This window comes from Uranotaenia lowii, chromosome 2, assembly GCF_029784155.1.
Source record: "Uranotaenia lowii strain MFRU-FL chromosome 2, ASM2978415v1, whole genome shotgun sequence".
NCBI classification, from domain to species: Eukaryota; Metazoa; Arthropoda; class Insecta; order Diptera; family Culicidae; genus Uranotaenia; species Uranotaenia lowii.
In genome coordinates, this window is record NC_073692.1 from 290,840,639 (window position 1) to 290,853,174 (window position 12,536).

A 12,536-nucleotide genomic window follows, 5' to 3' on the forward strand; every position below is an offset into this window, starting at 1 on the left:
CAACGCTTTTAAAGATGTAGAAGTATTCTAAAAAGGAACTGATAACAGTGCACAGCAATTGAACAGCGGAAACCATTGATAAAAGCAACGACATTAAACTAAACTATCTTGAATGTGAATCATACTTTTGAGTGTAACTAAATTAACGATTCATGAAAGATTTAAGACAAACAAGGTACAATTTCTCCTGTTAATCATTCAACAACTAAGAATTTCTTTTCGAACCTAAAACTCTTGCTTCTTGCTTTTTTACAGACGACGACGGCGGACGTCGAAAAAGAGGCAATAAATCACTCGCAGCACTGCAGCACGGCAAGAGCGGCGCGGCGTTTGCCATGCGTCGCATATTTTATAATGCGTTCTAAAAATACTGAGTGTCATTGGCTTCCGCGAATGCTTCGGGTGCTAGTAGTGCCTAACCAACAAACGGCACTCCAAAGTCATCTTTCATGAACGAGCAAGTTGCATGCGGCTTTGCAGGAAGTGTATGGGCACTTTCTAATTTAATTTGTCACCTCTGGTGCCCAAAGCGCAAGATCAATCGACACGACATAAGTTTGAACCTGAGGAATATTGCTTTAAAATATGTTACAAGGCGTAAATGATTGCTTTTGAAATGTGTGTTACCAGTATCGTTGGAATTAAAAAGATTCATATAAAAATGGACATACCATACGTTAAACATCGATCACAGAATTGTAAGTATTTACGTAGTAGGTATGATTCCAGCAATTGAAAGACAAATGTCATTTTTATAATTGGTGAACTGATTCATAAAACGATGTAAGCATTAAAAAAATAAATTACAGTCCCTGATCATATTCCTACACCCACAAATCAGACTGTACTCCAATAATGAACTTCTTTGGAGATGGAATTATTGGTTTAAGATTCTATGCCGGATCGGCATTAACAAGCTTTCTTATAACAGGCATTGTCCTCTTGGCACAACCTCATTGAATATCTCTGAAAAAAAACCCAAATAAAACATATCCCATATCCTATCACGAGAAAAAGCAGGATTCAAACAATCATCCAGCAAGGATATTGTCGAAAGATGTACTGAGTGCTGTTTGTGTATCTAAATTGGCATTAGAAAGAAAATTCTTTGTTTTCAACCGATGGCAAGCAAACTACAAGCCAAGATGAGCTGTGCGTGTGTATTTAAAACAGACGGCCAATGCAGTGCGTTTTTGGTGATCGGCGATGGCAAAAGGACTATGGCAATAAACTTGGTGATTGATGGTGCACTGGGCAAGCCGAGATGAGATGTTGCTGTAAGTTCGATTCTTGCTACCTATTTATTTTATTGCTGTAAATACGCGCCGCTGTACATTCAAAGGTTCCTAGCACACCCAAAAGCAGCCGATGACCGGAAACACACTAATACTTACAGACACTTGGACTAGAAAAAAATCTAAATGGAAATAAAGAAAAACTTAAAAGTTGTTTTTTTGGGCTAGATTAACGCTCAAAAACGGTTTTCAACTTTTTGTTCATTTTCAATGAAAATTGGCCGTTTTGAAAAATTAATGCTTTTTCGGCATATTTACGATTGGCGCGTTATAACGAGCGCATGGACCGTGAAAAAATATACCCCTTAAAAGCATATCTTAGCGAGTTCGGTATGAGCTTTTAGCATTAAATCATAGTTTAGATTCACCTCTATCGATGTGTAAGAAAGTATTGTCTTGAAGACAAACCTAAATTGTGAAACCTTGAGAAAAAAAAAAACTAAATTGTGAAATTTTTACGAAGGATATTTTAAGGAAAAATTCATACTTGCCATGGCCAATAACAGCATTCAAAACAAATTGGTAATGTTTTCCTGTTTAAAATGTTACAGATTCTTCAAAACACGAGTGGCGCCTATTAGCCACATTTGGCTCACTTCTATTGAAAATTCTCTACGAATATCACAATTGGCCACTTTGAGCTGTATATTATTTGAAATTTGATACTTTTCTGATTTCAAAACTGTAAAATATGTATCCGACCTCGTCCAAACTACTGTCTCCAAAGCTCTTTAGAACATATTTCATATGAAAAATCACTCGCAAAATAGTTATGTTGAAAAAACTGAAAACTGATGATATTTTTTTTTAATAGTCATAACTTTGAAACGATTATTGATACAGTAATGACAGTTGATTTTTGATCATTTCTTGCTTGAAAGTATCATAAAACCAGTCTGAAAATGTTGTTCTACAGTTAACATTGGAAATGATTTCCGGAGATTTACATGTAACGAGCAGTATTAATATTGCTAAATATCCGGTTCCTGTCTACCCATGCAGTAACATGTAAAATTATGACAATTTTTCTAAGTTTGTAGCAAAATACGAAAAAATATTTTATTTAGTTTAAAGGTGGCCCAAAATAGGTCCCGAGGGTGGTCCAAAATAGAAATATGGTGCTCCAAAATACTGACCATAGCAACAAACGACGATATGTCTCAATAGAAAAAGCTTTGATCTTCGTAATGAATGGATGAAGCAGTAAAAAGTTGTATCATATACATTTTTATTAAGGGGGGGGGGGGGGGGGGGTAGGGTCTAACGGGTATAAAAAAACACCATTTTCACGATTTTTTTCTAGAGCTATCGTTCAAACAAATGTATTCAAATTTTTTGCATTATACAAAGCATTGTTAAAAGAACATTTAGTAATTTTTTTGTAGAAAAATATTGAAAAATGAGCCGGCGACGGAGCACTTTCGAGGATGCCTTTTAAAAAACGGGATTTGCGGTGGACACTGTATCTCAGCACAGAATCATCTGAAGTCAAAACATCCGAGCAAAATATTTTTAATAGATGTTTTTCTGGACCCCAACGTTTTTATTTAACATAAAAAAATTTTTATGAAATTTTTGTGGCTGTTTGAAGTAAAAACTACGATTTTTCACGAAAAAATCCCCAATTTTTCACCTGTAAAATCTCCCCAAAGTGAAAAAAACAAAAAAGAAGAACGTTGGGGTCTGGTATTTTATGTGTAGAAAATATGTACCAAATTTGAAAAGAATCGGATAAGTAGTTTTCAAATGACGATGTCCACGGACTTTAAAAATGTGGATTCGAGAAAAACGCGTTTGAAGTTTCTGCTCTTGCTTTCTTGCAGTATTAGATAGGAGGAGATAAAGGCCTATAATTTCTACAGTTTTGCTTCAATTGACTTGAAAATTTGACACAACATTCTTGAAATGTTTTACAATAAGAAAATAAAAAAATAAAAAAAAATCGATTTTTTGAAAGTGTTAGACCCTACCCCCCCTTAAAAGAAATAGCATCACCACTTCCCAAAGCAGTACAAAAGAGGTCCGTAACCATAGTTGCCTGTAACTATGCAAATGTGTCAGCTGTACATTTCTATATGCATTCTCGTAAAGGAATCTAAATTTGGCTGCCTCAATTGTAAATTAAGAATGACATCCAAGTTATTTCTTCCCAATGAATATTGAAGGTTCGGTAAAAATTAACGAATACTCGGAAAAAGTAAAGGAAATAAAAGTTGAATTTACCAAACGCTCGGTAATAAAAACGGCTAATCGATACAATTTTAAAAATTTTACCGAGAAAACTTTCAATCTGAAAACAGTCTCGGAGGCATAATAAAAACACAAAATTCATTGAGCATTTTTTTTGACCGAGCCCTCGGTAAGTTTTACTAAAGTTTCGTTCAACTTTTTTTTTAACTTTCGTTACTTTTTACCGAACATTCATTTTTCATATGGATTACCGTAAACTGGGGTAAGCTTGATCACTTTTTTCATTCATTATTGAATATTTTGGAAAAGATAGCCTCTTCGTAACATCCAAAAGTTTGAAAACACTTACTAAGGAAAGGAGTATAAAACATGATGATTGATTGCAGAATGTTTAAACAACAGTAGTCGCTTCAATCAAATGTTTATCACAAAACCTGATTTCATGTTCGAGTGTAACTTTGATCAGCATGGTTTATACGTATTCCAACATCTTAAATTTTATTGTTTTGGTGCCGTTTTGAAAAGAAGGCGTCGAAACATCCACTTTTGTAGATACCAAACTGCCTTTTTACGTTTTGTTTAAAAAAACAATTACAATCATTACAATCGAAAAATGAACAATGATGCTGCATACATTTAGGGGCAAAGATTATAAACATTGATAAATATTTTTTAGCTACGAAATACAAATAAAATTGTACCTTTATAAAATCCCCCAGGCCCTCCCACTATTCCATTTTAATTTTTTTCTTCAAAGTAAACCATTTGATAGGGTTCCTGGCCACTTCTCCTATGCGGGCCTAGTCTAGAAAAATGTCCTTATTTTTGAAATATCGGAAATTTTTCACTAAATTACTTTAAAAAAATGCTCTATAACTACACATACACAAAGGAAAAAAAGTTAAAATTTCTCATAAAACAACCCGCTTGTTTAAAAATGCTTTGGTTTCATCAGGAGAGGTGTTTGTTTTCGAGACCTCGCAGAAATTGATATTTTCTGGTTTTGAAATTATATTTTTACTAACAGCAAAAATTTGTAAAAAGAAACCAAATTTTGTTAACTTGAAACTAAATTTATAGGCTTTCAAAAGTAGAAACCAGTTTTCAGATATTTTCACTATAAACTGAGTTATTGATGATTATGTGAAAAAAAATCATGTTGATCAAAATTACCCCGGTGATCAAAGTTCCCCAGTTTACGGTATAACAATTGGAAGACAGTTCTCGTCTCTTTCTATATACATATCTCACTTGATTGCAAGACTCTGATGTTAATTTGTGAAGGTGTTGGTCCAATCTTGATGCATCTAGGGCTTCGTGGGTCCAATTCACCTCTGAACTGAATGTTAACAAATATTGGAATGTAAAATTGCGATATGACATGTGTCATTGTGGAGATTTTACGTGGTAATACTCTCATTTTACGGAAAATTTTGTCAATTAATCTCCGTTGACTTCAAATTCATTGTAACGCATCCTATGCAACCGAAAGGTTGGTACCGTAAAACGGGGTAACTTTGAGCACCGGGGTAACTTTGACCATCAATAAACTTTTCCACATTATCATTAATAACTTAGTCAATAGTTTGAGTATTTGAGAACTGTTTTCTACGATTGAAAGTCTTTTAATAGAGTATCAAATATACAACATTTGGTTTGTATTTGAAATTATTTTCTGTTAGTAAAAATGTAATTTCAAAATCTTAAAATAACTATATTTTTCAAGGCTCCCAAAAAAACAGCCCTCCTGATGATACCAAAAAGTATTTAGTTAGAAGGAAACGGGTGGGTGGTTGAATATGAAAGAACAACTTTTATTCTTTGTATATGTACAGTTATAGTGCTATTTTTATAGTCATTTAATGATAAATTTTTCATAATTTTTAATTTTAACTTTTAAGGACATTTTCCAAGAGTAAAAACTTATTGGACAAATGGATAGGAATCCTATAAAATGATTAACTTTAAAGAAAAAAAAGAAAATGGAAATAGTGAGAGGACGTAGGGGAATGTGTGAAGGTAAAATTTCATTTGAATTTTGAAGCTAAAACAATTTAGCAAATATTATAATTTTTGCTCCTAGATGTATGCAGCATCTTTGTTTTTTTTTCGATTATAAATGTTTTCAAAAGAAAACGTTAGAAAGCAAGGTAAAATTGATAAATTAGAATTTTCAAACAATTATGAAGGTGTCTTATGATCAAGAAAACTCGTTAAAACCGTTAAAACCCCAAAGCATCAATTCCTGAACAGCGACGAAATCGATTTTTAAATCAAACTTAAACTAGTTCAATAAATTTCTGTAACCATGTTTTACGTTCATAGGAGTCAAGTACTGGTAAAAAAAATGAAACATGCCAGATTCCCTTTAACAGGAAAAATAATCGAAAAATATTGAAAAAAAGTGATCAATATTGCCTCGGATTACGGTATTCAAATGATATTGTCTTAAGCCTAGTCCACACTAGGCAACATGAACTGCGATTTTTGTTATGAGACGAACTTTGTTGTCTGTTGTTGTTGTTGGAAACCTGAGACGGTCTCAGTGTCTCCCGAATAAAATGGGAGACGCTGAGACCGTCTCGAGACGAACCGTCTCCTAGTGTGGACTAGGCTTTACAAACTCGCCCCAGTCTAATTACCCACTGCACACGCACCGTTAAGACGACCTCTGTGTCGTGCCGGAAAATAACTCCAGAAGCCATACTCATAATTCAGTTTTTACGTCCAAACTAAGCTTAAGCTAAGACAAAACACTTCGGAAGTTTTAAGGGAGCCGCCGCTAGTCAGCAGCATAACGAGGCTAAAGTCGTGTTAACCCCATAATTTGATGATTCGAAAGACAAACATGAGCACTTTTTTGGAGTCGTTTAGTTTTTGGTTTTGTTGTTGCTGTTGTCTTCAGGTGAATGGTCCGAGCGGATGTTCAACGATTATTGTTCCATGTTCTCTAGGTGAATTTTCGGCACCACCGCGGTGGACCGCCACCATTTTCCTGTTTCCAACCTACTCCACTGTTTAGTGCCCGCCCGACAACTTTCTTCCACACCATCTAATAGCAATAATAAAATTTTAATTAGCTCCTTCAGCAGGCTTTCTCGAAAGCAAATTTTGGAAAGGTAGCATGCACATTCAGAGAAAACCAAAACGCCAAAGAAACCTTACAAAATATATGATTCACTGCTTGTGTTCTTCTTCACCTGAGTTTTTCGGCTGAGGAAAAATGTCTACCGAATGTAGAGGGCGGACATGCAGCAGCGAAAACGCGCAGGAAGTGGGTTTAATTTTTCTTACTACGATCCCCCCTCTTCGTGATGGCACAGTTAGTCTCTTTTAATGGTCGGTAATGTCACACATGAGCTATTCTTGCTGTGGCTTGTGTTGCGCTTTTTTGTTGCTGTTGTCGGTTAATTCATTTTTCGGGAATCAGTTCTGGACAAGTGATGCAGGTACCACCACATCATAAAGAACAGGTCAATGATTTCGGGTTCGGTGTTTTGCGATTTGGTAGCGTTTTCTGGAACAGTCATCAACAATAAAGCACATTGAATGTGCTTGTCAGTATAATTCTTTCTGTCTACTAGTTTTGGCATTCTATCCCAAGGTTTGTTTTCTAACTGATTAAGATTTTTTTACAAAAATATCAACAAAATTGTATTTTTATCATTACTTTTCTTTTGAGTAAGACGTAAATCCGATCCATGAATGTTTAACATCGATTTTTGAAAAGAGCGCACATGAACTGCAATTTCCTTATGCTGATATTGAGAAATGCGCCTCTTCAAAAATCAACACTGAGATGTTGTTGTTTTTATTTTGAACAACGCAAAGTGGTTCCAAATGGAATGATCTAACAGTTTTTTACTGATGCTAGGGAAATTATTTTCATTTTTTCTTAGTTGCAAAGACTTTAATTCTTAGGAACAGAAATATTAATCGAATCTGTGTGAAAATTGTAATTGTTTATGGTTAACATTGGTCGGGACTAGGCCAGATCGAACTGAACGCCATGAACTTGATTTCGACAAAATCGAGTTCAAAGTTCACAGCCCTACCAATTGATTTAACATTTCATTAGATACCTCATTTTATCATTTAACCATCTCATTTAGACTCTTATAAAGCCGTCGAGGCTATACTGGTCGATTTCTCATTACACAATAACCAAACACTGAATTTAAATAGCAATATGTTTGCACCCAGTTCATTCTGGTCGAACAAAAATGTTTAAAAAATTGCCATTTAACGGGGCAATTTGTTCTAAACGTAGGTGCCTACTTATAGGCGCTCTACGAGCAGCACCCAACGAGTATGACTGATGCTTGAAAAATGTTTTTTTTTCGTTGAGCCAGAATGAACCGAGCCGTACAAATTTCGCACTTTTGAAATGCGGAATATCTTCGATTGTTACTTGCCTGTTGCGTTCTGAACGACAGCAAGCAATAAAATAAAGCATCTTTTATCGTTAAATGTTTAAAATCCTAGCATTCCCTTAGGTAAATTGTAAAAAAACAAACTCAAGGATTTCGGTTCAGTCTGGCTGAACGAGATTTTAACAAATGCTATCAATCTGCAACATGAAGTTTTTAGCCACGGGAACGTTTTTTATCATTTAATTTATCAGATATTAGTTCTTGACGAGCCGAAGAACTGTTTTAAATTGAAAAAAACCAACACATATAAGATTATTTCGAACAGAACCAGGTTTCAAGACAAAACATGGTTTGCATCTTTACCTCTAAGATGGCTCTCAGTTCACTTTGGCGCAACGCGCTTTTACCATTTACATTTCCTGGAACATTCCTGTTTGCAACATTAAAATTTTCTAATCAAATCAGAAAAAATAGGAAAAATGTTCTGATTTTCATTTGATAGGTAATTCAGGTAATTTATCGTGTTTCGCATCCGCTGCAATAGATAACTCATTTTTTTACAAATTGGAGTTTAGTTCGGTCTGGTCGGTTCGGTCGATTTCATGGTAATCCAGCTTGCGTAGTCTGATAAAACTGCAGCTTCTCATATTCCTAGTCGTATGCACTTTCTGATGACTATAAATATTTCACATACTTCCCACAAATTTTATCTAAAAATAATCTTATCCAAATTCGGGCAGAATGCGCGCACGAACACGTGTTTTACGGTAGAATTTTGATTATTAACTTATGAGAAAACCCGAATGTCAAAACGAAATGTCTTTCTTTCTATTTGTTGACTTCCAAATTATGATAAGAATGCATAATAATAATATCGAATTTTGTCCATGTTCAAGTTTAAAAGGTGCACCAATATTTGATTCGAAAAAAATCATCATATCAGCCAAGAAATTAAATTTCGTTGCCTACCTGAAGGCGTTTTAGTCAGTAAGGATATCAGAAAGTGTATTCTAAAAAGCAAAATTTCCGCTAAGTTTAGCAATAACAAATGATTTTCTGCCAATGTATACAAAAACGATGAACATTTAACTGAACAATTGATGTTTTAATAATTATATTTCGTATATGTAATCATTGTTTTATTTCTGACAACCCTTTCGGTATGGTGCGATATGTCCACTAGTGTCGGCGTTTTACCCAACGGTGTGATTTCTAGCAGTTTAAGTTTTTTTTCGAAAATATAATGAAAATCGAGCTTCTTTTCCTTCTCAGTAAGACGGAAATCGGCTGCCGGAATCGTCGTAAACGTTCAATTTGGATCTTAAATTATCGGTAGCGCAGCTTAACTGGTGCGTTTTGTACAGTTTTCCGCTACGGATTCAAATATGGCCGGAACAAATATAAAATTTTTCTTTTATCACCCCTCCTACCCACCATTTTTTATCTCAAAAATCGCGAAGGAGAGAAAAACTAAAATTTGACAAATTCTTCGGAAATTCAAACAGTTGAAAGAGCAATGTCAAACTGGAGAAGATGCAAATTGTATCACCTTTGTAATTCGAGATTTTCGATCAAAATTAACTAGATTTTTCAATTTTGTATAATATAGATTGTATGGAAGTTTGTTGCATACAATATTTTGTTCAATATTTTCCAGTTTATTGAAATTTTTATTTGGGTTATTTTCCATCCCCTTCATGATGTCTAAACTCCAAGTAAAAAAAAGGATTTCAAATTTGTTCCTAATTTATGCTAACATCTCCACACTTATCAAATATGAAGAACCTGATTTCAAACAAACCAAGATCGATTTGTTTGAAAAAAATCTAATATCATCTAGCACAACACTGTCATGCAAGGCGTCATATCTTAAATATGCGTTTCTCGGAAATAGACCAACCGTGAGGAAGAACAAAACGTTCGACTCGTAATTCAGCTAGAGGAGAAGAAAAAAATGCTGAGCCTTTCCGGTGCCAATCAGCAACGCTAGGGCCCCAGTTTGTCACGAAATACGTGCCGAAGTGGATCCAACAACGCTACAACTGTAGCAGAACGATCGCGATCGCGCGAGCCGGCCAATTCGTGGTGTGGTGGTCACTTGCAATGGAGAAAGATGTCAATCATTTTTTCAGGGGCAAATTTGGGAACAAAATTGAAGAAAAAAGTAAAGGAACGACACAATGGGCCAATTGAACGGTTGATCCCAGTCTCTAATTTTCACCGGGGGCCGAAATGTTGGTAGGAATAATAATAGTCGGCGAATAAATTCTATGGACGAAAAATAAACCCAAAGATGATATCGTGACGTTTCCAAGATCTAAACGATGACATTTCGGTTGGTGTCATCAGCTTGTTCGTTTAAACTTAGAGTAGCTCTGATTCTTGGAAGCGCAGATGGTTATCTAGCGAGAAAAATCTGCTGGGTTCTGTCAAAGCTAAACACATGTTGAAGTAGGAAAATGGCTCTCACCGATGACGAATGGAATCGTAATTTATGTGATCAATATGTATTGCCAACATTAAGGCGTTAAATATAATTTTTTAAATCTCAAGTTTGAGTTATGTAGTTGTTATTCAAGAGACAGATTTCGATTATTTCTGTGAAATTTGTCTGTTGTTTTTTATATTTATATAAAAGCTTTTACTAGTTCGAAATATCCATTACGCTTTTAAAATGTTATCTAAATCTCAGAAATTGACTAGTAGATCTAGAAATCTAAAGAACGTTCCGCTCCAATTCTAATTTTTGATTGCGTCTTTAATTCTGCAAACAATTAAAATTGCCGAGGTTCCGGCTCTAATGAATCAAACGTCGTCGTCGCTCGTTTCGCTGCTATCTCTTCCATCAATTTGATTGATCATCAGCTGCGAAAAGTTAACGGACACGGACGGAAGCAAACATCAAACCTACACCAGAAATCAGACATGTGTGTCAATCCATTAATTCCCTTTTCGGGAATTTGTCAAAGTCGCTGACTTTGCAATACAAACTCTCCCCTCATTTTTTTTTTAATTTTCATTACAATGTAGCTCATCAGTTTCGCGAGAAAATCAGCGCGTTTCAACCGTGCGCGCAGCTCATGTTAAATCGAGCCAAAAGTTGTTGGTTGCTATTTTTTTTTTTTGTGATACAGTATTGTTGTTGCTGTCCTGGATGGATCTTCGTTCCGACTCTTTGAATCAACACTCCAAGTCCCTTGCCGATTCGTCATGGAACATTCAGGTTTTGGGTCCAATTTAAAGCACATTATCGCGAGTCAGCGGAGCGCACCCTCAAGTTTCGCGCCCCGGTACAAGATGGCTTAGGTTATTAAGTAGGTACAATCGCGGTTCCAAATGGTGAGTATACTGTAGAAACACTACCGTTGAAAAATATTAGGCAGCACCGAAAATTTTGAAAGAAACGAATGACGGATTTCACGTCAAATCGACACGAAGTGGCATGACCCTCTCAGAATTTGATGAAACTTTGTGGGCATCAAGATTTTACCTAGTAAAAAAACTTGGCATACTTAGTTTTTCTAAAAATTATCTAGACTTACATCTGAAATGGGCCAAACTTTTCAGTAAAAATTTAATAAACATTTTATGTTCGAAAATTACAATTCCTACACAAATATGAGAAAGTTATGGAAAAATGATGTGTAGAAAGAAATATTGAATTTTTATTTTTTGAAATTCTACACTGAGAAAAATGCATTTGAAAACTAAAACTCAATTTCCCAAATAATGCAATCCTAAAATTTGATGAAGTTATTTTCTTGGCCGGGTAAAAATAAGGCATACAAGTCGTCCATACATCGGAACTTGTGCGTATTTAAGGGAAAAAAGTTTTTCTAACAAAAACGTTTTCGAGATTTTTTTTCAATCATGTAATTTATTTTTCCAATGTAGATTTCCAACCTTTAGTTAAAAAAAACTGCTTCGTTGAATTGGTTGGACTTATTTCGAAGAAATGAGAGCTTTGATTGTAATAATTGTTGGTAAAAGTAAGTGGAATTCCTACACTGAAAAAAATGCAAACTAGTAACTTAAAGTCGATTGAAAATATTGGCCATCTCATTCGATGTTTTTTTTTTTTTTTGTTGTGGGGAATAAAGTTGTCTACAACCCTTCTGAATATCGCTAAGTAAGCCTCTTAAGGAAAAAAAACTTTTTAATGTTTTTTATGAAAAACGAAAAACAAATGATTTGGGTGTATAATGATAAATCCTGATTAGAAGCAGATCATTATAGTAATCCATTGACTCTGGGCATATTTTAAAACAAGAACTAACATAAAACAAATAATCCCAATAATTGTAAATAGGGGGGGTCTTCTAGTGGAGTTGTAATAGTACTTACATAATCATGAGACTTGCTCGTTTTGCCATTCTTTTAAGCATACCACCAAAAGCGTCACAAGAACCTTTTCCGTGTGAAGTGGCAAAGAAGTGCATCATTCAGCATCAAACCTAAACTTTTCTTTAAAGTTACATAAGCTGGCAAAGTTCTTTACATTTTTATAATGCTCTGCTATCAGACATGTAATAAAATATAATAAAAAAAAAATAAAATAAATTCTGAGATGGCCATTTTTTTAAACGATTTTAAGTTTTTAGTTTGAATTTTTTCCACTTTCTTTTACACCATCAATTATTGTTATCTTATTTTAATCGCCGCCGGGATATTTTTTTAT